Source organism: Brachionichthys hirsutus, chromosome 9 (genome assembly GCF_040956055.1).
Source record: "Brachionichthys hirsutus isolate HB-005 chromosome 9, CSIRO-AGI_Bhir_v1, whole genome shotgun sequence".
Taxonomy (NCBI): Eukaryota; Metazoa; Chordata; class Actinopteri; order Lophiiformes; family Brachionichthyidae; genus Brachionichthys; species Brachionichthys hirsutus.
Genome location: NC_090905.1, coordinates 2,179,366 through 2,206,489, shown reverse-complemented (window position 1 = coordinate 2,206,489; position 27,124 = coordinate 2,179,366). Strand labels below are relative to the sequence as shown.

Sequence of the window (27,124 nt, the reverse complement as noted above, 5' to 3'; positions counted from 1 at the left end):
CCATAGGTTACAGCGATAACCCCAGTTCTCTGAGAGTGTGAATGAGGCCTCTCATTATGTGGACAAGTACAAATACGAATGCAAAGGCAAACTTTTAAACACTTGTTGATGGACGGCTAATTATCCAGGGCCGAAGGAGAAGTCTGAAAACACAATCTTAAAGGAATGCTGAATGTTACCCAAAGAAAACAAGCAAACATGAGAGAAATGGGAAAGCGCTCCTTGATAAAGCTTGATGAAATGTTCAGGTGCAGGCTTCAACCATTCAGCACAAAGTTGAAGCTATAAATGCTTCAGCATCGGCAGAATTTAGGGAATAGGCCACGGACCGTTGGACCTACCATCATGTTACTGGACTTGAATGAAAGTCAAGCCAATAAAAATAAACATCATAAACACAACGATACAACAGAATGTTTTGAGATAATTCTTAGATTCCTGTTTTTTTCATCATAAAATACAGAATCCGTTCTTTGGGGGGAGGGTTTTATTCACAATATCAGACACAGATGGAATATGGTTTTTATGCTCCATGAAAAATGATCTCAGAGGAAAAACAGCAGATGGGAAAATCAACTCACCGACAGGAATCCTATTATTTATGTGATCTCACTGTAATTTTAGCAGCATGGATGCTTAAAATTATAAAATTAGCAAAGGACAAGGGAGAAAAAGAACTACACAAAACTACCCACTCCACAACAGTCAATCGTAGATATACCGCCCTCTTTATCTCCGTTTTACTGCCACTATCCTTAAATTCTTCCAATACGCATAATATGTACTGAAAGATGACATAAGCCGTGTCTTTTTCCTGTCCCCATTCCACCTGGATCTAATCTCACGCTACATAATTCATAGTTTTCATGAGCATCTGGGGTGTCAAAAACACTTAAGAACTTAACTTAAAATCCATGCATTTCTCATCCTTTTTATTATTTTCCCTTTAGGGAAGCCTTGGTGCCGCGTCTTTGCCAGTTAAATAAATGCATTGCGTGCAAACTAATCTTACCTGCAGGAATGGGTAAGACAGGTCGGACATCTGTACTTGGACTCCTCTGATCCACAAATACCACATCTGCAGGACAGAGAGCGCGTAAGCACTGCACATAAAACTATGGGTAGTTGTACAGCTTAACCAGCACTAATGTGGATCGAGAAGCACATTCTTCAAAGGATAAAGAAAATACACATTTGTGGCACTTGGCCGGAAACCATAAAGAGGAAAATATAAGGTATTGTAGTTTTATTACGGGATATGTGAGTTGCTACCCTTTTAGTTAAACCTCAGAGCGTTTCGCAGTGTTTTATTGCTATTGTCTGAACGCCAAAACTTCGACACGATTCAAAAGGGACTCGTGTAGCGCGTTAGCAAAGCTAGCGACTTGTTTCTGATTTGACTTACGGTCCGTATAAACTCTTACTTTGAAAGAGAGATCTTTCTTTTGGTTCCTTTCATCCCTTCTTCCATTCCGCCGTTTTTCCCTTCGCTTTCCACGGATGACATCATGTTTCTAGTTGGAAATATTAAAGCAGTTTACAAGATGTATGCGCTGTACCGGCGCACACGTGAACACGGCACCAAAACAAACTCTCTTCCGGCGCCGGCCTCTCACGCGGGGTTAACTTCCGTTTGGAAATCCTCCCGTTGGCGCCTCCAAGCGTTAGTGTATAAGAACTACAAGAGCCTCCTGTGACGTTTGCGTCTAACATCAGCAATAATTCTAATTTAAAAAAAAATACGATATTAATGTAGCTGTTAGTGTAGAAATTCATAATTTACACAGTATTTGCAATTTTATCTGGTTAAGTGTATGATAGGATGACATTAGTTCCTACAGGTCTGTGTGTGTATGTGAGAGACACTATATTCAATCAGCTATCCAAACGTTCTGTCTGAATTAAACAGAAATACCGAAGCATTTGTGGATAAAATGTTCCATTTATTTGTCATCTTATTCATTATTTACATATTTGCATCCAGACATATCTTCCAAAGATGCCATATAATTACACTTTGTTCAAGATAATATAACTTAATATGATGACTGTGTTTTCTGTGTATCCTGACTCTGACCTTATGCAGCTACCAGTTCACCTGAACCACCATTGATTGAACTGAAGTAACAGTGCAATAAGCTTACAGTCACATGTGTGAACACACAAACACACCATTTAAACATAAATATATATTTAGACTGAGTTGTGATTGACCAAATAGTTCTCTGAGAGTTTTGCGGTACCATTATGTGAACAAAACCAAAAAGGATATAAATAAACATACAGTATGCTGTCAACATATACACAGGAAATGTAAAAACTCGGTGATGACTCATTATCTGCTGTAGCACCAGTGATAGGTTTCCCTTGAAGAACCTAACATGTAGAAGGAAAAGCAAAACAAGTGTATCAAAAACTGGTTCATAAATTAGAAATGACCAAATCAACATAAGTATACAACATTACAAACATTTATGTAACCGGTACATACAACACAAAGACAAAAAAAATCATTAAAAAAATGACATAAGCAACTAGCATAGAAATCAAATGGGCAGGTAGAGGTAGAGCACCATCTGTGCAGATGCACAGGTCCAAATGGGCAGGACGAAGACAGAAAATGAAATATTTAAAGCAGCCACACATTATCCACATGCTATTGCACGCATGAAAACCTTTACGTAGACAGTGCTCCTATGTAGAGGCCTGGCACGCTCCTTCGGTTTAGGCCTCTGCTTAGGAAGGTCTGGGTTTGTTTGAGGATAACGGGTGAGTGTGAGGTGTGTGTTGGCAATTCTGGAAAGGCTGCTGCTTCACGGAGTACTATCTGTCCATGTACAGCCAACCTAAATATCAACAAAACACACTTTTAACAATTCATGATGAATATTGTTATACATTGCTCTCCTTTGGCCATCTTAACCTGCAGGTTCCACGGAGATCAAGTTCTTCCATGTAGATCTGCCTTAAAACAAACATTTTCTTGCTCCGACATGTCCAACTAAAGGTTTACATGAAGAACCCTGATGGACGCTCATTCTTTGGTAGGCACCTGTTTGTTTCTTTACAGTTGCCTTTATTTTTAGCAGTTCATGGAAATAAGTTACATAACAGTATGGTGTTGATGTCAGAGGAAGCAGACCGGACCAATTTCTAGATGCCACTGACTGTTGGTCTGCGCTGAAGGGGACTCCTGTATATCTACAATAGGCAGCTGACGACTGTCCTGAGTATGGAAGAAAAAATGTGACTGGTGCCAGCTGCCATCTTGGATCTGCAAAGAGGGTGGATTGAGAAGAAGAAATAAAAAGTTTGAATATTACAGATTTGATGATAAAATATGCACATTTCATTCATTCATGTTCATTTCCAGGAACAAACTGCATCTGTCTAGTGTTCGTCACCTTGCACTCGTCTTGAAGCACATGGGTTTCAGGTAGTGTGTCTTTCTCAAACATCTGTTTGTTCCAGCCACGAAACCGAAGCGTGGTGCTCTCCTCATGATCTGTGGATCTGGTAGAGCTGTAGCCATCCGAGGTGCTGTCGGGAGGATGGATCAGGCAGTGGACTTTGATGCTGTGGCTGGCCTCGGTGCTCAGCAGATGGAGAAACTTCATTTGGACCTTTCCTACGCCAAACACCATCTGTGGTTGGAAGGCAGAAACATGAGTTCCATCTACAGGCCTTTATTATATATGCTCAAACAAGTGACAACACAACCTCCTCCCAAGTCTAGCGTGGTAAAAACAAATTCAGTACGGAGAATTGATGCAGCATATTTCTGTCCTCACTATCCAAATCATGACACAAACCCGGCAACGTCAAGAAAGAAGGGTTTCAAAAAGTCCTTTGCTTATCAACAACCTTACATGTTTAGCCACTCCTGTGTTACCTTATTAGAGGCCACCGGATGTAAGCAGGTCTGCCCCCTTGCAGTAAAGTTACAGAAGGCCTTGAAGGCATCAGAAGTGCAGCCCATGTTTGGATCGATCCAGAACCAACCTGAAGATACCAAATCAAAGAGGAAACATGATGCCAAGTATTTATCTTTATGTAAACGTGTACATATATATATGTATGGCCCGTACTGGTGAGACTCTCACCATCTTTGAGCTTGTGATGACAGTCAATGAGATCTTTGCAGACGCGAGCCGGGTTCTCACGTGTGCCCAGAGGTTTTTTGATGCTCTCAATCACACTGCTTAAGTAATGGAGAGTCTTACGTATCTCCATATTCTGATATGGCAGGTTCATCTCTGTGTTCAGGAAACTCTGTTTGACACCCGGAAAGTACGAGATTGTTAAATGTCAAGTGCCTTCTTTGCAGTGACAAAAAACCGACACAGAATCTGTGAGGAGCTTTTGGTTCGGATCTTCCTCTGATTGCACGCAGTCTGAATCCAATCTTTTTAATGACTAAATATATCTCCCAGTCCATTCATCAAGCGTACTGGTGCCATACCTCTGTCATGTGGGCCGCATTAGAGTCGGAGAGACTGTAGTCTTCTGAGTCATCGTATATCTGCCTCTGTGGATTCAAAATCAGCATATCCAGTTTAATGAAACGATAACAGAATCTGTGTCTAGCGGATTTCAGAATTTAACTGAAAGATTGTAATATGAGGCTTGTTCACGGGCTATAGAAAACACAGCAGCTTCATCTCGTTTATAGAGAAAACTTATACAAGATAAAAATAAACTTTAATAACGGAGGGAAAACAGTAAAAGTAGTCTTTTATCAATAAATCTCCACATTCCTGTCGGCAGTGCGAGGGTGAAGAGCACATTCCACTCAGCATAAACACTACGAGCATCACATAATCGGTGATAAGATCGGGCATAGGGTTGCTTTTCTGGGTTCTTAGAATTATTAGAACGGCAAAAGGTGATTCAGACAACAGGAAGCTTCACTTCATCCACAGGTCATGAAAGTGAGGATGGTTTCTCTCAAAGTTTAATCATCGACCTCTATAACCAGCACTATTGAACAAAATTGCAGGGGAGGCGCTTTTTGAACTGTTCTTTAGCAAACAAGTAAATAAAAATAATTTTTCTGGTTCCGTCACATCTTGATTTCTTGTCAAGAAACACAATGTTTGGCTGTCAAGAACAAACAGCGGTGTAACAGGAATGCCCTCCAGCTATAGAGTTACTTTAGGACGGAAAATGCAGAAATATAATACAATTTTTTATATGATTACACAAGATCTAGACAAGTTACCCTGTAAACATATCTATTATATGATCATTTAAGCAGGGCTTTTGTCTTCTATATCATCTTGTCCGATTGTCTTCAAGAGTGATATGAAGCACTTACTGTTGGACCCGGAGCGCCAGGAGGTCCCTAAGGTGGGGAAAATGAGAGATCATGAACGACGAGGAGAGACAATATCTCATTAGTGGTTCAGTTTGTCTGCTTTTTCTCTAATATCTAGTGCAGAAAATATATTTACAATCCAGACATTGTCCTGATTTTTCAGTTTGCACATGGCGCACGCAACACAGACTGGGACTGCATTCTTATACCGACTGGCTTGGCTTGGACAATACGGCCATATATGGCCCGTTGGGCTCTTTAATTTAATTATAATTAAACCTCATTCATTTGACCTTTTCCCAAATCCTTTCATGTAATTGCTTCATGTAATGGCTTTATATTAGTTCACACAAAACACTCCATCCATCTGTTTATGGCCCAGCCCCGCTGCCAAATTTTAGAACCTATTGTGGCCCATGAGTCAAAAATAGCCCACCCCTGGATTAGAATCTACACATCTACGCTCAAACCTGTTATTATAGGGAGATGTGTGAGTATGACACTAGAGAAGAAGTCTGGACTGACCAAATAACAGCGTTGGTAACACTTACTCTGGGTCCTGGACTTCCCTGCGGTCCTTGAGGCCCCTGGGAGTGTGAGAGAATGACCGTAGACATGATGCATATTTGACTTTTTAGGCACAGGCACAGCAATCTGACGTCTCCTCAGGACAGTCACACAAACCGAACTCCAGCTGAACCTCGGCTCGCTTTCATGCGTCTTTAAATACAGCCTTCGCCATCTGCGGTAGCTTTTTATTTTGACAGCCGCAAAATGCTTTGAGGCGGCGCCCGAGATAATTAGCAGTGATTTCCCTGGATAGAAATTTTCAGGACTGAGGCTTTAATGATTTAGAATATGTATTCCGATGATATATCCGCATGCAATTATGTGTGTTAAAAATCATGATTATGTAATCAACTAGAAAAGCACTCAGAGAGCGCAGACCTCCGCCGAGCAGCCCGTTCCCCTTCTAATCGTATTTACACCATCCACATGGTGATGTGGATCATAGCATCCTGGTAACATTCCCAACATTTCTTGATTTCGAAATTTCATCCAGATCCGGACAGACAGTTATCTTGCTAACAGGTGGACGGACAAACAGACGGCAGCAATTACATAGAACAAGATCTTACCATTTCACCTCTGATTCCCATTGGACCCCTGTGTCCCTGTGGAAAATGAAAGTAGCAACATGAATACATAAAGTATGCATCTCTGTATTCTGCATCCATACAGTACATGCATGATTACACACACAGACACTGGAACCTACAGGTTTTCCCATTGGACCCATCATTCCTTCAGGGCCCACAGGTCCAGCGAATCCCTGTGAAAAATGAATACGATTTCAGGCCAACCAAAAGTTATTCTACATCCTGATATATCTTCATGAGGGGTTGGTTACACAGCTGTGTGTGAAAGATATTCTGAACCCTGCATTCCTTCTGACCCAGTAGTAGACCTGAACAAAGAAATATGTTGCCTTTACTGCCTCCCTTTTTTATTGAACTTACCAGGGAACCCATTGGGCCTTTAGGGCCAGGGAAACCTCTGAATCCCACATCGCCATTTGGCCCCTGTTTGAATGAAAGAATGAAATAATTCTCATTAATCTCTGTACAGTATACTGTGGGACGATTTAAAAATTGTATCCCATCTACCGGTACTTTTATGACATTTCTTTCTTTTCTTTTTTCACTCACAATTTTACAGTTGGTTCGCTTCTCAATCTCTTACCATTGGGCCTGGAAATCCCTGCAAACCAACCAGCCCCTGATTTCCATATTGCCCCTACAAAAAAAAAGCACAGCAGAAGAAGTTTTAACAATCACCCTTTGGGATTAATAAAGAATTCTGAATCTGAACACGTTCATTTGAACAATGAGTATGTGCGCACGTTACAGGAAAAAAGGAAGAATATTTGTATTACACAGTTACAGTACAGTTTGTTTATTCATTTTCAGGTCTGCAGAGACCCTTGAAATGTCTGTTGAAGGCCCATATATTCTAAAATCAATCGAATATGGCTACAGACACTCACTGGTTGTCCTTTGGATCCTGTGTCACCTATCCTGCCTTGGTCACCTGTAGCCCCCTCCACGCCTTTCTTTCCCGACGCTCCCCTGTCCCCTGGCAGTCCCGGTTCTCCCTAATTCCGGAAAGTTCAGAAATGGAAAAAGTTAATGAAACTTCGGAAAATGTTCCTTCGGAAATTCTGTCATGACACGCAGCAACAGTCTGAGGACACATTCGGTCAACATTTATTGCCGTCGTTTGTCTCTACCTTTGGGCCAGGTGGTCCTCTTTCTCCAGGTAGTCCAGGAAGTCCTATTTCTCCCCTCAGACCTGGAAGTCCATTGATTCCAACTTTTCCAAGCAGGCCTCTGTGACCCTGAATGCAAACAAGAATCGCAGGATATGAAAAAAACCAAAAACTTTGAGATGATTTGGGACTGTGTCGTTTGAAGCTAGCGTTCTACTTCTTTGCCATTGTTTGATGGTAAATACCTGGTGAGAGTAATTTAAGGGAATAACATTGAATATACATGAAACATTAATAAAACAAGTGTTAGCACTAACTTGATTTAATTCTTTTGAAGGTTTCAATTCCAGTGTTTATTTCCACATATCCAAACACATCTCTAAATGTGTCGTTTAGGCATAGTTGGAAGTCACAGCGCTGAAGTCTGCTCTGCTCTCCTGGTTGTAATATTTCTTGACAGCGTGCCCCCAAAGTGTAGCCATAAAACCGATTGTCTTTCACTGACTGGCTTTCTCACACCGCAGGCCACAGCGGTTTCCTGCTCCATCAGCAGTGTGGCGAGGCGGAGAGGGGGGGGGGCGGAGTGAATTAGAATAACAGACTGAGCGGGTCGTCGCATCGCTGAAGAGAGTAGCGGACGAATTAGGAACCCTTCTTGCAATGAGACCCAAGCCGCTGAGGATCGGCTCAAAGAGATCAAACCTCACATGACTTTTATCAGGGTCCCTTATTTCTAACCAACATGCATTGCTGCAGTCGCACAAGCAGAACTCTGTGGGCAATTCATGCTGCAGGCTCATTTAGGTTCAATCAGCTACAAGAGGCCAATGGATGAAATCATTTTCAAAAGTACACGCGAGAGCCTCAAGCAAAACATCCCTCTAGTATTGGAATTTCAAATAATGTAACAATAATGTGCTCAGGTTATTTCAGAGGACGAGTTATGCTGCAGTTCTTTCTTGTCATTTTCCACCGTTATTCATTTGAGCAGAAATTATGGCCTCGCTGTCCCACGCCTACTAAATAAATCAATTTAACACTGGTACACTTCACGCTTTGGTACTTGGATGTACATTTAATCAAGGTTCAATGGCCTACCCCGAACCCTAAGCGTTTACCTCGATTCATATTTGACATCGATTGACATACTGATTAGCAGTGCATGAAAAGGCAATCATTATGAGAACGCTGACTTATCAAGGTCGCAGAGTACGAGGACTCCTCTGCAGGGATTCTGTAGCCTTCCAGCAGAGGCAAAAAGAACCACACATTACAGCATGTTTCCCATCATAGAAGCCAGCGCTGTGAAACTGGCAATGGTTTCCTGTAGACATCCCCAGTGCTGCGACAGGCCTTGAGTTCCTTTCAGGGAAGCAGGAACTAAAGCTCAGCGGAGCAGAGCTTCTTCCTGAAAGGCCACGAGGCCCGGCAGCAGACGCCTTGAACGGGGCCAGCAGCAAAGTGCGGGCGTCTTACGCTTCTGATGGGGAACTGGCCCAGGCTTGTCCAACAGACGTTTGATGATGTGTCCAACTATTACGATATACAGTAACATTTTACAGAACATCTTGAAAGGTAAGAGAGGGACGTGTGGTCACCTCCCAGTCCGATTCTGTTATGACACTTGGATGCCGGTTTGATACAGAATTGACCGAATGAATATATGCCTATTCTATTCCATCAACATCCCGTGAATTTACATTTATGAAATGGATTTTCCAGACATTCCAGATGCTTGGGCCCAGTGGGATCAACATTGTTGGCTCGAGAGAAGCCGAAAGAAGATTCAGAAAGTTCTCAGAGAAAAAAGGAAGGAGCAATTTTCTTTCTTTCTTTTTTACGTGTATTTCTTTGCTTTTACATCGAGTGATTTAGGAGCGATGCACATCACTGGTAGCCATTAGCATTATGTAAGTCAAATCCACGACTGAAGGGACTCCTGGCTAAAAAGAAAAAGATATTCATGCATGAAATCCCAATGAATTCTGGTTGTACAAGTATTTTGACAAACCCACTGGGTCCGAACCAGAAGAATGCAATCCAATCAAACAAGGCATTTAATGATTAGTCTATCTAACCACATGTAGGAGAGCTTTACGCACGTTACAAAGTCTCTCGCCGCAGGGTGACATCACCATGTATAATCAGGAGTCTAGTCTGGAGGAGGCTTATTCCGCCAATCTGCTTGATGTCGCCGGGCTTCATTCATGGCGGGGCATGTTTAGTCAATCTGTCAGAACAATGAAGCTCGAATTCCTTTTGACCAACTTTAACTTGTGAGAGCTTAGCGTGAGCAACGTTCCTTAAAGTGAAGCTGAGGAAGGCTTCCCGACCTCAGACCCCACGTCTGCTTTCGAGACTGTAGTCAAAACAATCAATAAGCTATTGCTATTGCTTGAGTGCCAATAACAAACGCGTTGCTGGGTAAGTAGGCGATTGATGATTATTGATTATATGATGCTGATGTTACCTTATGTCCCCAAATTCCTGGTAATCCTGCCAAACCGGCCGGTCCCGGGGGGCCGTCTGGCCCTGAATAACCCCTCATCCCAGTGAGTCCAGGTAAACCAATTGGCCCCTGGAATAAGACAAAGATTTCCCCCAGTGTCATTGGCGAGCCTGAATGTATGAAGCAAACAGTGTGAATTGTGATGCCTTTTTTTTTTTTCTCTCCTCGAGCTGGAACTTCATCTCCTCTGTAAAACGCATCGGGCTATTTTAGGACAAACACCAATGTGTTGTACCAATTAACGCCGGCGAGCAGCTTTGAGTTACATTATATTTTGGCTGCAGCCGTTTTTGACATTTATTTTGTGGACGTGATTTGACACTCACCGCAATGCCAGGAGATCCACTCAGTCCCCTCGCTCCCTTACTTCCCGCTGAGCCCTGAGTAAACACACACACACACATTCACAAAAACACACATCACACATCTCACCCAGCTCTCATCCGAGAGTGGAAATTTCACATCTTCCAAGCACGTGACAGCTTCTCTACTCTACGTGCAGCGCCACAGTGATATTCCTTCAGGGATGATTCAGGAAGTTGTTCCGATGAACCAGAAATAAGACCGATCCAGCGTTTCCTGGCAGACCGTTGTGTTTTAGGTGTTTATGAACAGATATGCTGCATGTGAAGATATCACTCAAAATCAGGCTTAACCTTGAGCCAAATTTAATACATAAACATAGAAACTATTTGAACCGGTTATATAATCAGAATTAGATACAAGCCATTTTACACGCAGAAGAAAATCAGGAAAGCTGTAAATGTTTCGCTCTTAAAAATGTCTGTGTGGAACTTGTTTCAGGAGGATCAAAGTCTTCTGGGTTTTTTCCCACAGGGGAAATGCGATTATGCAATCGGGAGGCCTGTTAAAAGGTCAAAAACGAGCCAGCAAAGTTAATTCTATCAATTTAGGACGGCTTATTATACCATAAGGAGCTCTGCTTGGTTGCCAGTTGTCCTAATTGTAGCTATTGTTTAAATGCTTTAAGTATAAAAACTTAAAAAAGTAAAGTGATGCATTCAGAGCGTCGCTATATTTTGCTTTACTGCTTTCCACTCTTCAATCTGAAACCCACAGTGTATTTAACTGAGATGAAATCACCAACCACAGCTGAAAACGCTTGTAAAAGTGTGCTAAAAAGCTGCACTTTGGCCAAACAGCCATGGTTGGTCTTAGATTCAAGCAGCAAACAGACGGACTTCTCTTCATTCACGCCATCATTTAAAAGCCCAGTCCAAACCCGACCCGGCTGCGGTGGCGGTGACTAAGCAATCAATCTTCTGAGCAGGAAGGAGAAAATGTTAAATGACTGATCAAACTTTTAACTTTATCCATAAAAGAAGAGCAGGGGACGTGCGTTCTATTCGCTTGCTACAGGGATTAAAACTCACCGGAGCGCCCGTCTCTCCTTTTGGTCCCGCTTCTCCAGGAAAGCCTGGTGATCCCTGGGAAACACAAACAATAACAGCATATGCAAATCTATACTCAACCGCACCATCAGTACATTTCATATGTTTAATCCCACTTCAGACAGGCTGGAGAGTCATTTTCATCCATCTACACATTCTGCAGCCATTGACTGACTTACCGGCGGGCCTTGTGGTCCTACAGCGCCTCGAGATCCGATGGTACCAACATGGCCCTGAAAAACATTCATGTAGAAATGCATTTTTCTTGTCTTGTCACTGTTGTGATTTTCTCTCATTTAATTCTCCTTTAATTTTAACACGTAAAGCTGTATTTTTAATTTTTCTTCACATTCACACACTCAAAACACTGTTTCCTGTTTCCAACAAACTTCCGATCTATTCACAACCAACGTATAAACACCAGGTGTGCATGGACACTAATCAAGTCGACAGTGTGCCGAGTCGTGACTACACAATATCTCTAATGCTGATTTAGCGATTTAGTTACCGTATATCCCTCGTCGCCCGGCTCTCCACGTTCTCCTCGATCTCCTCGGGGCCCCTGTGTCGACACAAATACACGGATGTGAACACGCATCCTAGACGCATGCCTTCGTTTGTTCCCCACAAAGCTGCGATTGAGCCGGGCAGCTCCACTCATGAAACATATTCTTTCGACGTGCGCCACAATTTTTTTTTTTTTTTACCGCAGGCGTAATTTCACCTTGAACTTCACGTTGAGCCAATCTTTGCTCGTGCTGCAACAAAACAGAGGCTACCCTTTACGCATCGCAGCTGCGTGCCAGCCCGATAATCCAGTGTTACTCATGTGGAAGGTTGCCATCTATACATGTGCAGGCCATGAGGAACCATGATTGTTCACGCTATGGAGGCCTGCATCAGCTGCCACGTGCCTGAAAGCAAAGATACTGTACGACAGAACTAATCCTCTTTTGATATTAATCTAATAATGACTCTGTTTTCTCGGGAAATAACCCTCGAGGTAATACCAGCCTCTCCTGGCACCGCACGCCCCCGCAGAAGACAAACATGTTTTGTGCAAATGCAAGGCGGTGAAGCCCGTCTTGATTTCACAAAGGAAACATTTGTGTGCATCGAGCGTCTTCGAGAATAAAAAAACAACAAAGTCAAGCTGAAGGCTTGCCCCGATGTCCAAAATCCCTCGTCAATCATTTCATCCTGTTATGAGAAGAAACGCAAACACACAGACTCCTGTTAATATTGTTAAAGTCAAAACTAGTGGAATTCAAGAGTCCGTTTTTGGATTCGAGCAGCCTGGGTTTAAAAGAGGGAGGAGTATCAGGGATCAGAAAGGAGAGTTTAAAGGAAAGCAAGACCTACTGGTTCACCTAAGGGCCCTGGTGGTCCGGGGGTCTTATTGTCTTCACCTGGATAGCCCTGGAATGTAGAAACGCACACACAATCACGCATGCATGCAGCAACATTGCTAACACAAAGCTCATTGAGGTTCCTTAGACCCATAATCCATTTCAAGCAGTAGTTCAAGTGTCAAATTACCTTTTCACCTTTGGGCCCCGGTGGTCCGATGGGCCCAGGCTTGCCAGGGTGGCCCTGAAAACAGTAACATGAAAGATGATTACTACACGTTGTGAATCTGTCAGACTTCCACCGGCTATGGCATGCGCCTCGGAAAGAACCGAGTCCCACTGTCAGCAGATTAATCAGAACCGTTTCATATAAACACAGATAGTCTTTGTCGAGAGGCTCTTCCATTCTGTCACTTTAGGATTTGGGTTTTGGCTCCGGTTAAAATATCACTGAGTCAAGTCTGAATGAGTCTAAGAGTCTAAGAACACACACGAAAAGGGACCAAATGAACTTAAGGTGCCCCGTTCGTGTTACGCAACCTGCACAATTTGGTGCTAACCGGGCTGCGGAGCGACATGCAAAAATAATGTTCCGCTGCAGCGCTCGTCTTGGCCGCAAGCAGGAAATTCAATGTTCAATGAATATATTCAATGTTCACTTCTCCTACTATGAGCACTTTTGTGTGACCACAACAAAGAGGAAGATTTGTCTGCTCTAGCCGGACATGTTCTCCATTCTGTACCTCCCGGATAATCTCTGCTCAAGTAAGAAGATTGTTTCCTTTTGTTGTTGTGTAAACGCACGTTTTGTACATGTTGTGCTGTTTGTGTCATACAGCAAACAGACTCACTGTGTATCCTGCGAGTCCCGGTTGCCCTTCTATCCCCATGAATCCGGGCTGACCCTGGAAAAGAAGGCAGATAACTCAAACATTCCCGGTGCTGTTTGTTTTGCTTTTCTACTCTGGCTCAGCTGAATATGAGCTCAACTTTAACCCCCCCCCCCCACACACACACACACACACAAACAGAATTCTGTGACCGGAGTTGTCTTTTGCTGGGTGCTAAATCTTTCCTCCACTTTCATCACAACACAGTTTTAGTGGTTCCAATGAAAAAGCAGCCAAAGCAAAGAGCAGATGCCTGCCCTATGGCTCTCTCAGGTAGATTATATATATAGATATATTATATATATCCTCCGGAGAACCAGCCAGTTAGCATGAATGGTGACCGATGCGGGATGTCATTGGTGGCACGGAGGCGGTTCTGCTGGCTGAACTTGTTTCTCTGCAGAAAGTCGTAACTTTCATGACTATTTAAAAGGTATTTAATCCAGAAAAGAGTGAGGCTACCAACCTGCTAAAGTTAAGCTTTTAGCATGAGCACCAGCCAGAATAACCGCTTCCTGATTTAAGTTAGCTGCTACAGATTTCTGTGAAATTGGCAGAGGCTCTGAGTTTACACGATGATTTCACTAGTGTGACCCTGAGAATAAGAAGAGGAATGAGCACTAACTGGTGTGCCTCGAGTTCCCCTGGCACCTTTCAACCCCGGCTCGCCTGGGTGGCCGATGTCCCCTCGTTCTCCAATCTCACCGGTCAGCCCCGGGGGGCCTCGCTCTCCCTGGAGAGAGAGAGAGGCAGCATGTCATTGGGAGGAGAAACGACAACACTGGGAAAAGCAGTTATGGTGAGCTGTGAGCTCTATTCACTGCAGGAGGGGTAACTGTCCTTCAACAACAGATGGAATCCAGCCTAGTGTTGGAGTCTGTTTGTCTTTAACGGTCACTATAGTTACTGCTCTTCCTCAGAAATGGAGTAAATAACATTTGTCCCCAAAGATTCAACTTCTCACAGCTGAAAGCAACTATTTTCTGGACGTTCGACTGTGTCCTCACGAGGGAGCGGCGGTAGATGAAGACCTTACCTTCGTTCCGTGCCGTCCCTTGTTCCCTGGGAGTCCAACTTTTCCTTCGGGCCCCTGTAAACAGGAGATCCAATGATTGACACACACATCTTTTGTGACTTTACCTGACGTCATACTTTGGATCTTGTCTCACTGTTGATCAGAGAACCGTGTCCACATATGGATCCTGATACTACAGCATTTTTAACAGATATCATCAGTGGGTGTTTCTCTGTTTGTCCACGGTGTTGTTGACCCTGTTGCCGCTCAAAAAACAAGCTATTTGAGGACACTTTGTCTGACATCCGTCATCTGAGTTTAGCAACCACAGTGTTGTGTTTTATGGGACCACTATTGAGAAGGCTTTGTCGCAGAGAAGGCTGACCCCTACTGGGTCAGAGGGGCATTATTCAGACTGGACTTATTTTGTGATTTGCTCCTTCCAGTTTCAGAAGCTCAACATTCTCAAAGGGTGAATTCTCTTTGCTACGTAATCATCCAGGAAACCCTCGCCAGTTATCACATACATAACAACGGTGTAAAACATAGAGAAAACAGAGGCAAACATCTTTGCTTTGGATTGTCTCAAATTTAAATGTCTGGTATTCTGTTCTTGTTTTTTTGCATGTGGGATTTAGGAAATATGACATAATCCTACACCAAAGCCCTGTTTTCCAGGCTCTCCAGATGGTCCTGAGGTTCCAGGGTCCCCTTCAATTCCTTTGTCCCCCGGTTCCCCGACTGGCCCACGTTCACCAGGCTCCCCCTAACAGCAAGAAAGAGGCAGAAAACCCAAAGGCCAGAGTTCAGTTAGATAAAATCAAGAGTAACTAGAAAAGCACTCAGAAGGCAGACCTTCCCAACATTTTCTGAAAATTTCATCCAGATCCATCCAGAATGTTTTGACAGACAAACATATCCTCCACCTCGCCGGAGGTAGTAACAGTATCAGTAGGAAGAAATCAATCAATGAAAACAATTACATGTCCTTTAATCCAGGTTATATCTCACTCAAACCACATGTGAAATCAGATATGTTGTAAACTTGTTTGCTTTATTCATATTTAACATGCAATTATGTTTTCCTTTCCTGAATTATTCTCTTTAAAATGCTAACGCTAACAGGGACTGAATATCTTTACTATTTACCTTGGTGCCATCTTTTCCTTGAGGGCCGTCTTCGCCGGGGGGACCGGGAGGGCCCTGCAAACACATTTAGGACATAAACTTGTCATTATTGTGACAAATCTGAACAATTAAATTATTATTCTCATGCCAATGGGGATTTTTGTTTTGTTTCTGCAATTGTAGAATTTTTGGGTTCTGCGTCTCTTGCGTTATCCACTGCAGGATTCCAGCATCCGCCCCAATAAAATCTAGGTAATTAGCAATTAGCTGTTAGCCATTAGCAATCTCCTGGTGGTGTTTTATTATTTCCTTCTCATTAAATAGTCGTCCGGAAAACTGTGGGGGAACCTTATTATGAACAGGGACACCGCGCCTCAAAGCCTCGACCAATTAAAGCTGTCTGATAGCGCTGAAGGTTTGTTAGTATTGATGCGTTTCAGTTTCTAAAAGATGGAATTCGAAAATCCACACTGCAATCACAATTTCCATTGAGGAATAAAAATTAGAAATGCTGTTCTTCATGTCAAATCAGATTATTTTGGACCAGCTGCTGATGTGCAAGATAATTCTTATCTTTCTCAGACTTCATCTAATTCCTTTCATCTTCCATTTAGGTCTCGTAAACAGCAAATAAGTCTGGTGTTTGGGCAACCTTATTAAAAATTTGTGTTTTTAATTCCATTGACAGGAAAGAAAGTTCAGATCCAAACAGTCTAGTTGCAATAAGTATCGTCCATCAGCCCAAAGTAACCCCATTCGCACTGGAGGATCGACGTCGGAATGAAGCCAAGTAAATAAATGACCGGGTCAGATTTAGCCAAACAGCAGGAAGGAAGGGATTAGTGGGGTGTTTATAGTCACTCACTCTCATTCCCTCCTGGCCCAGCTCCCCTTCAGCTCCCGGAGGCCCAGCATCACCCTGCACGGTCAAAACACCACAAAGTGTTATCAACAGGACTGAAGCTCCACGTGAAAAGTGTCATGCAAATAATATGAACGAAAAACGTTGAGTTGACCTTTAACCCCGGTTCTCCGATGGCACCAGACTCCCCCTCTACGCCAGGCCCACCCTAAGATGGGACAGAATCAATCATAAATCATAGATAAATACATTGGTGACAAGTATTGAAAGAAATGTACCTCAGGGCCTTGCTCTCCGTCTGGTCCTGCCTCTCCAGGGGGCCCTTTGGGTCCCTGTGGGGAGAACAAGCATTGCAGGATGATTTAAAGACGCAGGCTTAATGACGCATCTCTTGGAGGTATAAACTGAATTGAACGAATGACAAGAATTTAATTTAACATCATAAAATATCTCAAGCACATAATGGCAAACCAACACATGCAGATAAATGTTTGATGAGAGATCGCAGAGCGCTTGCCAAGGACAAGTTGAAACCATAATATAAAGCTTTAGTCAAACCTTCCACGCTAAGGTGTAAGGGGTAGGAAAACAGAGAATTAATGTAATATACAAAGACAAAGGTTCTCACTACCATCCTTATAACCTTCTTTCCTTGTAAGCAATAAAGATTCTGCAGAAAAAAGTGTGTTTGCAGCTTCCTAAAAAGAGAACAAACAAAAGCACAGCATGCTTACTGGTTCACCGTGGGGTCCCCTCTCCCCGGCACTGCCCGGAATACCCGCTTTACCCTGGAGACACACACGGGTCAGGGGTTTAGTTTAGCTTCACTCACTCATTTGTGTAATTACAGAAAGAAAAAAAAAAGCTTGGCTTTGGCCATGATCATTAGGAACGTGACCTCAAACAAGATGAAGATGAAGCAGAAACACTGAGCTGTAAAAAGCATCGTCTTTCTAGATGACTCCAAATGCGTTCAGACAGTAAAGCCGAATTTGAAACAGTTTTTAATCAATGTGCATCCTAAATATTCATGTCTTGATTTTATCAGACACCAGATGGCGCTGTGGGTCCAGAGCTGGACATCAACTGGTCGCCAGAGATGAAATGAAAGCTGGTTAGTTATGAGGAAGTGTCACTTGCTCTTCATTTAGCACTTAAATATGAAAATAAATAGCTGTTCATCTCATTATTAATGTATCTGAGATATTCAAGGATACAGCAACTGTAAGATTTGTTGTTTTTTTGTGCGTTTGAATCTTTTTGCAAAAAACCCTTGCGCTTGTGCTCAGGAGGACACGCTGCAGCTCGTCACAAGTATGCCCATCGATTTCTCTTATTTCCGTGTGAATGAATCAATCTTGTGGGAGTGTCGACGCAGGTCTGCACATGCGTCTGTGTGTGAATAAATGTGTCTATTAAGAATGATCACAAAACGACCCTGTGTTAAGCCATTAAACGGTTAGAGGAGGTAGAAAAGAAGCCCCACATTGATGTGCACTGACCTCCTGCCTATCTGAGATCTAAAGTCGATCTGAACCTGTAGAGGCTACAAATCTGGCAGCCTTTCCGCGCCGCTTACACACCACCTAAGAATGCAGCTCAGCTTTAATAATGTTCATACGGTGCGTGGATCAAAGCTGGAGGTGGCGGCAAACTGCTGAGACGACATGCACGTATGCTTTGATTCAAACATTACTCAGTGTCTTCTTTCGATTACAACTTCCCCCCGGCTGAATTTACTGGTACACATGCACTCGAGGTGATAATTATATACATTACGGCTGAAAGGAGGATGTGGGGTTGTTTTATGAGTCTGTGTTGTCTGCTCCTCCCGTAGTGATGCTTCATTCTTTGGTTATAAAAACCTTCATTAAAGCCCCGAAAGGAAAATTCAGCAGAAATAACTACAAGGTAAACAACACTTACAAGCTTCCCAGACGGGCCTCTTTCTCCCGGGCTGCCAGCTTTGCCCTTCAAAATGAAGAAAGAAAAATAAAGAAAGAAAGAAAAAATGATTGTTTGAATGACATCCAATTCCAATCAAGCCAACTGATGTATTTCAAGGATAATATTGGCAAGACAGGAATGTATTTGCATGATTTAAAACATCAAATATGTATTAAATGCTTACAAATGTCTCACGTCAGACATTCATTTCAGCAGGTCCATAAAAGTTCACAGATTCTAAGCTGCTGTGAACCCAACACCATCACCTGATGAACGATATAATGAATGTTATCGAGACATTTGCGTCACTTCAACGCCCGTGGCGATGAGCTGTTCGAATTTATATCTTCAGCTTATTTTGCGTCTCTGTAAAAATGGCCGCCCGACAAATAACGAGCGACGAAAGATGACAGAGACGGATCTTCAAAAGGGATGTGCACGTTAACCCAGATGCTTCAGGATGATGTCGTCGTTGGAATAATTGGGATGCATTAAAACTGCCCTGTAATTTGCGAAGCCTGAGGAATATGTTTCTTAACCTATTGCTGTTGTGTGCCTGGATTTTAAACGGACGCGAGTACAAACATTTGTTGGATCAATTGGGCTTTTGTAAGCAGTAACATATTTTTACATGGTGCCATTTAAGAAAATGAGTAAAAAAAAAAAACAGAATGACTGATTTTTGTTCTGCGATTGTCACGCCCCCTAAATTCAGTTTGATTCAGGTGGCTCGGGTTTAAAAGTCGAGTAAAAAAATGTGTTGGTTTAGGTCCAATACAAAGGAAGGACTTGTAAAAACATGATTATTTTTCTTTTTTAACTTACAATAAATCCTGGCTCTCCTTTTAGCCCATCGTCGCCTCTTTCACCCTGCAAAAAGACAAGTTTCAGAAAGGCACTATAAAAAGTTAAAATAGTCTAATAAAATAATCCACTTATAGGCTGTTCAAATGAAGCCTATTATTCCGGCTCTGACACAGTAGGGAGACGGATGCGTTGCATTCCCAGCTCTTCCGATCCCATCCTCTGGGATGTTTTTAACAGGATGCGGTGCATGTTTACCTTGGTTCCTTCAGGGCCTTGTTCTCCCAGCAGGCCGTCTGGACCCCGGGGTCCCTATACGAAAACACGTTTCAACTTTACTCAACAAAGAATGCGAGGTGCAAGAAAACACGAGTGCTGAAGAAAAGGCGACATATATACAGTTAACTCTGAACTAACACCATTAACAAAGCCATTAGTCGGCATTCTTAGTGGGAGTTTTCCACCCTGGTGTCGCAGCCGCCATTCCCACAAGCATTCCAGGGGTTTCCATTCATTTCCGTGGTACCACACTGGTCGTCTGGCAGATAAGCATCTGCACAACCCCGGTTATCTTTTCTATTCTCAGTTTATCTACCGATTCCATCTTGTCTCCTTTTTTTTCTTTTATATACATCGCTACCTTTGATGGCTCTTCATTCCGTCTGATGTCAGACTCAAATCCCTCTCAGTTTTCACAAACTTGGTTTCTTTGTTCCTTCCAGTCGCTCGCCTTTCATTTTCACGGCAGAGATTCTGCTAAACATTTAAGGTGTCCCACAAAGTCAAGAAAGAAATCAATGACGGACATGTATCAAGGGCAGGTAGATGGATTAGACTAGTAGTTTCCCACGGTAACACCTCGCTTTGCAGCTGGCGTTGCTGCAGAACAGAGGACTCTTTTAGCTTCTTATGTGTAGCATTCTGGGCTAACTCTCTTCCTTATTAACTGCAATGATGAGAAATCATGTGTATTTAATTCTTACAAAAATATCAACAAGTGGGGCAAATACAAGGGTTTGTTTGAAATGGAACCACAAACTGACACGTGTGAATTGTTGTTAAAAACAAAGTGCAGACACTTAAACTGTGACGTGATAAGTGCTGCCAAATGTTTTGTCTGGCAACATTTTCTGCTGAAAGGAGGATGAGAGGAAGCGAAACACAGACAGGATGAGGCGTGCGCAGTAGTGTAGTAGTAGGTGCTGCTAAGACTAAAATCAGATTCTCTTTTACTTTTCATGGTTGGTGCTTAAAGATACCAAGAACAATTTAGAACCTTTTGATGATGATCCGGATCACCATGTGGATGGCGTAGATCTAATTAGGAGGGGAACGAGCTGCTTGGCGGAGGTCTGAGTGCTTTTTTAACTTCTGTACTTCTCCTCTTTGCCACACGGTGTCTCACCAGCATCACCACAACGTATCAGTTCGACACAACCGCCATGTCTTACAGTATGAGGCACATAAGGCCTATGAAAGCCATTTGAAAGCCCCTATAAAGGAGTGCAGGCCAAGTGGAAGGACAAATGCATGTCTTTGAATTGCTTTGAATTATGCGTCCCAGGCCGGGAGCTGTGATGGAGAACAGACAGTCACTTCTTGTGTTGAGGAAGTCTCGCACATCTAACGTACAAGATGGCGGTGCAGAAAATGTCCCACAGTTAAAGACAGAGCTCTTACCCTCCAGCCTTTCTGCCCGGGAATGCCCGGACTGCCCCTCTGCCCCTGTGGACCCTGTTGGGGCAACGAGAAAGAGACACGACAGTGGACAAAGTGAAAAAAAGCAGTTTTGATAGTGTCTTTAGCCAAATGCACAAACACATGGTACTGAACTACATCCAACACTTTATAGAAATAAAAAGATTTGATGAAAAAAGGCAAAACTGGATTTTGAGTTTGAATTTTTAGGTTTGTGTGTGACTCAATCCGATATGCAGAGGGTGAGAGAAATGTTGCTAATATTCCCACATCTCATTCATATGTTGCAGTTTATCACATAACGGTGGTGTAGGTCCGACACTTACAGGCGTGCCTTGCATCCCGATGCCACCCAGACTTCCTGGTATCCCTGGATAGCCCTTGGGATGAATCAGAAATAGCACACAGTATAGAGCAGGCGTGGAGCAACACGGCAGCGCTGTGCAATGCGAGGCGGTTGCATCTGCGACTGGAACGGATTAGGACTGTTCCGTAGAGTTGTGTTTCACATTAACGAGACCCTCCAGAAAGCAGAGGCAGCAGCCGGGGGGCGGGGGGGGGGGGGCTGCAATAATCTACTTGGTGATAATACCACAATAACAAAGTCAGCAAAGACGAAAGTGGCATGAAATTGAAATGCTGATGCCTGAAAATCACATTTGGAATCAAATGAGATGTCTGTCGGGATCTGTGGCAGGGGAGGCTCCTCGCTAATGTGGCTACATTATAACCCGGGCTGGCTCACACAAATCACCAAAACTCCTTACACAAGTAGCAAAGCTCTCCATCTCCATCAAACATGCACACGCATCGCTGGTGAGTCAATCACCAAACTATTCAGAGGGCCAGCCAGAGGATTCGTCATCTTCCCTCCCAGCCAGCGAATCGGTAAGTCTGTTAGCCGGTCTGCCAGCCAGCTAGGTCAGGAACGGGGCCCAAAACCACAGACATGGAGACAATCCAAGGCCTGAAGACAGCGAGCGAGACGGGCCAGCCCCCGATGGACTCAAGACAGAGACACACGGTTTCTTCCTGTGTAGCTAGTTAGTGCAAATTTCACCAAACATGAACCTCCAAACAAACAGTTCATGCATTCAACACGCTGCAACAACAATGTTTCAGAATCGCAAAGGCTTTAGTCCCAAGACTTTTAATAGATCAGATCAGTTTCAGGCATAAAACCTCTGTCACAATAAAGAAAAAAATCTAATAAATAAAAACCCTAGATCCATCTTCTTCGGGATAGGACTAAAAATAAAACCACAGTTGTCACTCCCCTGTTCTCACCTTTCCACAAAATGTTATTGACATTTCTAAGAAACGCGAGAAACGAGCAAAAAGCGCTGATCACGTTACGTCCCGTTGAAGGCCACCCTCAGCCTGGCGTCTATTTCCTGTCCCACTTACCATTAAACATTTTTCCTTCTTCACATTAAAACATAAGCAGTTCTCATCACAGACAGAGGAACCCCCCGAAAACGGCTTTCAACAGATCGGAACTCACCGTTTACAAAAACGAATTTAATTTTGTCGACCAGATTGCGTGGTTCAAAAAACACAATTCTCAACACTACTGTGGAAAAAAAATAAAAAATGACACAGCTGAATTTCCCAAAGATCAACAGTGAGAAGTCTGGAATGTTTCAGGCCCAGTGAGTTCATGTCTGTGAAGTTTCCCTCACAGCTTCATTACGTTTGACAAAGCTTACGACGTACATTTATTCGTGGTTCAGTTTTCTATTCATCATCCTGAGACGTTCATTTACTTAACAATGTATTCAAGCTCTTGCTGGCTGTTGCAGGATGTCTGATTACTTTAGAGACCCTTTGAGTGTATACAACCCCTCAGACATGGCTCAGACAAGAAGCAGACCCTTGCAGCGCATCCCGAGCCACTGTACGTACCGCCGGCCCCTTTTCCCCCATCGTACCAGTCGGACCCGCTGGACCTCGGTCACCCTGGGCACAAAAAAGAAAAAAGAAAAAAGAGAGATCATTTAAATATGACCTGAAGAAAAGGACTGTTTCATGTAGACCTTGTCTATGAAAAAGCCATGAAACTGGAGAGCACCCCCCCCCCCCCCCCCCCCCCCGCACATGCACGAGCGGCATTTTTTAAGGCTCTTTATTGGGAGCTATTCTCAATCAGAACCTGGCACTGAAAAATGAATGCAAATTATGATATGAAAATAAATGTATGGGCTGTGATGGCAACACACATCAGAATAACATGTTCTGACAAACGGCGGACTTCTGGATGGGGAGGGAACGGGGACTAGGCTGAACGAGGGGGGCGGTATCTGGTGTCCTCTTGGAAGACTAATAAGAAAAGTGTTCCGCTTGGTTGCTGCTTGCATAATTTCCTTTTTTTACACACTCTGCATTTAATCTCAAACAAGACTTGAGCCCTCCGATTCCCGACCCGCTCTGCTCCTGCTGACTGACAGCCTAATGTTAGAGAAGTACACGCTTTACCTTTTCACCAGGAACTCCTATCACCCCGGCAACCCCAATCAGTCCCAGTGGACCCTGGAGAGGAGCAGAGGAGAGGATGTCAATGGACCAGTTCCTCATGATTAAAACCTGATTTAGGATCACGAAGTCTCACAAGTACAAGAGTGTGAGGACTGCTATTTATAAATAAATTGGGATTTTTCTCAAAATAAAACAACGCATTTCGTGCGTTTCAGAGACTGCGAGGTGTAAAATCAGTCCAGTCAACAGTGCAATAGAAAGACAAAGCAGAAACAGACCACGCATAAACCATGAAACATGGCAAACTACAAGGGACATAAAATCTCTTTTACATTCCATGTGGAATTTATTATCAAGTAGTGGGAGAGCTTGAACTAAACTATCTGAAAAGCAAGAATAAAAACAGGAGTTAAAGTAAATATGTTGACATTTAGTAACTTAATACAAATTGGGTTGGATCATCGATGGCTTCTAGAACAGATAATCTGGCGCTCCGGACCACTATCGCAAAAGCCTCAGCGCCGTCTGAGGCCTCCTTGCGTCGACGTAAGTCTCTCTACACGACTTTTTGATTGGGGAGCTGGTGTGAGAGCTTTCATTACAGCCTCCATACGGTGCAGTTCTTTCAGTTTGTTCTTCCTCGGGACAGCCTCATGGCTCCTTTTTGGCTCCCTTCCACTCTGTAAGTGCTTAATCCCTCTCATATGCCTTCAGTATGCACAGAATGCAAATATTAACATTTAGGGGGCCCTGGAAGAAGGACAGACGTGCCTTTGGATGTTCAGGGCAGCTGTGTGGATGTGAGGATGTTACAAAGGGGCAGAGATTTGCATTTTGCGTTGGCCGTAAAAGGTTTGGTAGAAGCGTGTAAAGGCAACGCAGACGTACAAAGCGTTTGTGTTTGGCCGGTTCGTGTGTGAAAAATCATCGCACAAATGTTTTGAGCAACTTGGAAAATCCACTCGGTGGACAAAGCCCACCTTTTAAAAATCATTCTCTTTAAGTTGTTAGACTTCTAAAACGTGCACCGTCATTCTGATTCTCGGGTGAGAAGCACACTTTTGCAAGCCAAGTGTAGTGACTTCTAGAGAAAACCAATTGGTGTTCCCTCCTTTCTGCTGAGGTGTTCTGCCAGGTTTATGACGAAGGCGTTACAGGGCGAGAACGGGGATCCAGACTTTTAATGTAGGTCAAGAAGAAAGCGAGACTTTAGAGATGATCTCACTTCCTCCAGTGGATGATTTCATATCTTTAACTACAGAAAGGCTTGATGTGCACAATAAATGCTTGTAGGGCAGGATGTTAGGAGGATGAAAGCTTCGACACAGGGTTCGCTTTAATGAGAAGCCACTCAATGGCACTGCATTACATCACAAGTGTGAACCTGTGATGTCCTGGAACTTACTTGTGGTCCATTTTTTCCAACGTTTCCCATGTCCCCCGCCTCTCCCTGCCAGGAGAAAACACAAGTGTGCCAGTTAATTTTCTGTCATTAAAATGCAAAATGGGAACACACACACACACAGAGACGGCATGAGAATGCACATCTTTTGGGCGCATTTCTTTTTTTTCTTTTTTTTCTTTTGGTTTGCCAAAATATATTCTTGTAACCCAGCATGAAGAGAAAATCCGAAATTAGAACCACATTTACTCAACAGTAAATCTTAGACAACAGTAAGTGGGTCACAAAACGTTTATTGAGAATAATAAAACCGTAATCACAGATCATATCATCATCATGGCGATGCAACTGTGGCAGCAACAAAAGAAGATCGCAGCCCACAAAACAGAAATAAGGAACGTGCCTGGAACGCAGTGCGTTACTGAAGTAAACCGCTTAGGCGTGCACGTACTTAAGTTTACATCAGGGTGGGATTCCGTCCTACCGAGGTACACAAAGTACACAATTGCTGTTGGTATTTAGAATCACGGGTCTAAATATTTAAAATGTTAGCTCTGGAAACATGACATTAATTATCTTGTCTTTAAAGTATTTTTTTTTTTTTGTATCAAGCCTACTTTTGTCTAGACAGGAACAGATTTATTTGTTTACGCTTTTCTTTTTGACAAGAACTATTAGGTAATTTGCTCCTCGAGTTCAGAGGAAGCGTCTTTGTCTATAGTGATGGATTCACTCACCTCTAATCCCTCCAGGCCGGGTTCACCTATGTGGCCTTTCCTCCCAGGTCGCCCCTACAAAAAAAAAAAAAAATACAGGCATAAAAACACAAAAAGCGATTATCAAACGAGGTCTAAGTTCATAATCTGTTTATCGCATCCCATCCCAGCTGCTTCCTGTTAGGGCATCTAAGCAAATTGTTTCATTCAAACCACCTGCAAAGTGCTCAGTTTGTGTTTGTAAATGTACAGTGTGCAGCTCCAGGAATTCTTACGGTAGGGCCGGGGCTGCCGGGGGGGCCGAGTGGTCCTTCATCGCCCTGCAGAAGCACACAACATGACATGCAAACTCAGAATCGTGTCATTCCAGTTACTGGATGTGTAATCAATGTCTCCACTTTGCTTGCCTGTCTCGTCGCTTACTAGTGTCAGAGGGGAAACGTTTTACTCACACATCCAAAAAACGTTTCCCTCAAAAGTTACACATTATAGCTGAACAAAAGAGGTCTAGCTAATGCAACCTAGCCTAACCGCATAAATAGACGAGCTTCATTTGCTGCCACTGTAAGATTCAGCGCACATGAAAAGTGTCGGCTTGTTGCACACCTTCTGAAAGGCTAATGTTGCTATTTTTCCCAAAACTTGGAAAAGTTTCAGCCTTGTTTTCATAAGCACCCGATGGTGAATCATGACCTCACGGGATGGAACATTCCCCAAGAGATGCCGTGGAATTAAAAAAAGAAAAGAAAAACCCTCCCAGGAGCTCAGCTGCAACTGTTTGAGACGAGAGACTTGATGAGAAGCCCTGGGTTACATAATCACGCTTCAGAGTAACGATCCAGTGGAAATCCATTGGTGAGTCACATTTTCCAATGTTCTATATCAGTGTGTCGAGATCTTAGTGGATATATAGAATTGAGTCGTCTCACCTGTGTTCCTTGGGGCCCCAGTGGGCCTTTGGGCCCTCTGGTACCCTGCAGACCCTGAAATGCAGAAGACTCCGTGAATCCAACTGGGAGATATTCATGGTTTGTAAAGACAGGCTAGAAATGGAGAGGCTTGATGCACCTTTGGTCCAGGTGGACCGTTGACCCCTGGTAATCCGATGTCCCCAGGAAACCCCTTACAAAAACAAGCAGGCAGACATAATTCTCTTATATGTCACGTTATTTCACCTGCTGTGTCCATGTGACTTGGCTCGGACGAGGTTAAACCTTTTTTTTTTAGCTTAAAATGTATTATCAAATAAACTAGTTTAATGAATTTTAACATGTCTGTATTTTAAATACAGCTGGAATTTCACTTTATTATTACATTGCTTATTCAAGGTG

General features: G+C 43.2%; 3 long non-coding RNA genes across 3 annotated transcripts; all 3 read right to left on the bottom strand.

The window, feature by feature from the left end:
- Nucleotides 1-6,477: 6,477 nt before the first annotated feature.
- Nucleotides 6,478-7,078, bottom strand: LOC137899624 (uncharacterized). The gene is made up of 4 exons (XR_011105647.1): nucleotides 7,061-7,078; nucleotides 6,838-6,900; nucleotides 6,597-6,650; nucleotides 6,478-6,492 (listed from the first exon to the last, which is right to left on the bottom strand). It is a non-coding gene; the product is annotated as an uncharacterized lncRNA (long non-coding RNA).
- Nucleotides 7,079-17,494: 10,416 nt separating this feature from the next.
- On the bottom strand, nucleotides 17,495-18,942 carry LOC137899625 (uncharacterized). Its single transcript, XR_011105648.1, has 3 exons — nucleotides 18,883-18,942; nucleotides 18,678-18,722; nucleotides 17,495-17,539 (listed from the first exon to the last, which is right to left on the bottom strand). It is a non-coding gene; the product is annotated as an uncharacterized lncRNA (long non-coding RNA).
- Nucleotides 18,943-19,780: 838 nt separating this feature from the next.
- Nucleotides 19,781-25,108, bottom strand: LOC137899623 (uncharacterized). Its single transcript, XR_011105646.1, has 6 exons — nucleotides 25,081-25,108; nucleotides 23,676-23,729; nucleotides 23,106-23,159; nucleotides 21,527-21,580; nucleotides 21,183-21,236; nucleotides 19,781-19,814 (listed from the first exon to the last, which is right to left on the bottom strand). It is a non-coding gene; the product is annotated as an uncharacterized lncRNA (long non-coding RNA).
- Between the last annotated feature and the right edge of the window lie 2,016 nt (nucleotides 25,109-27,124).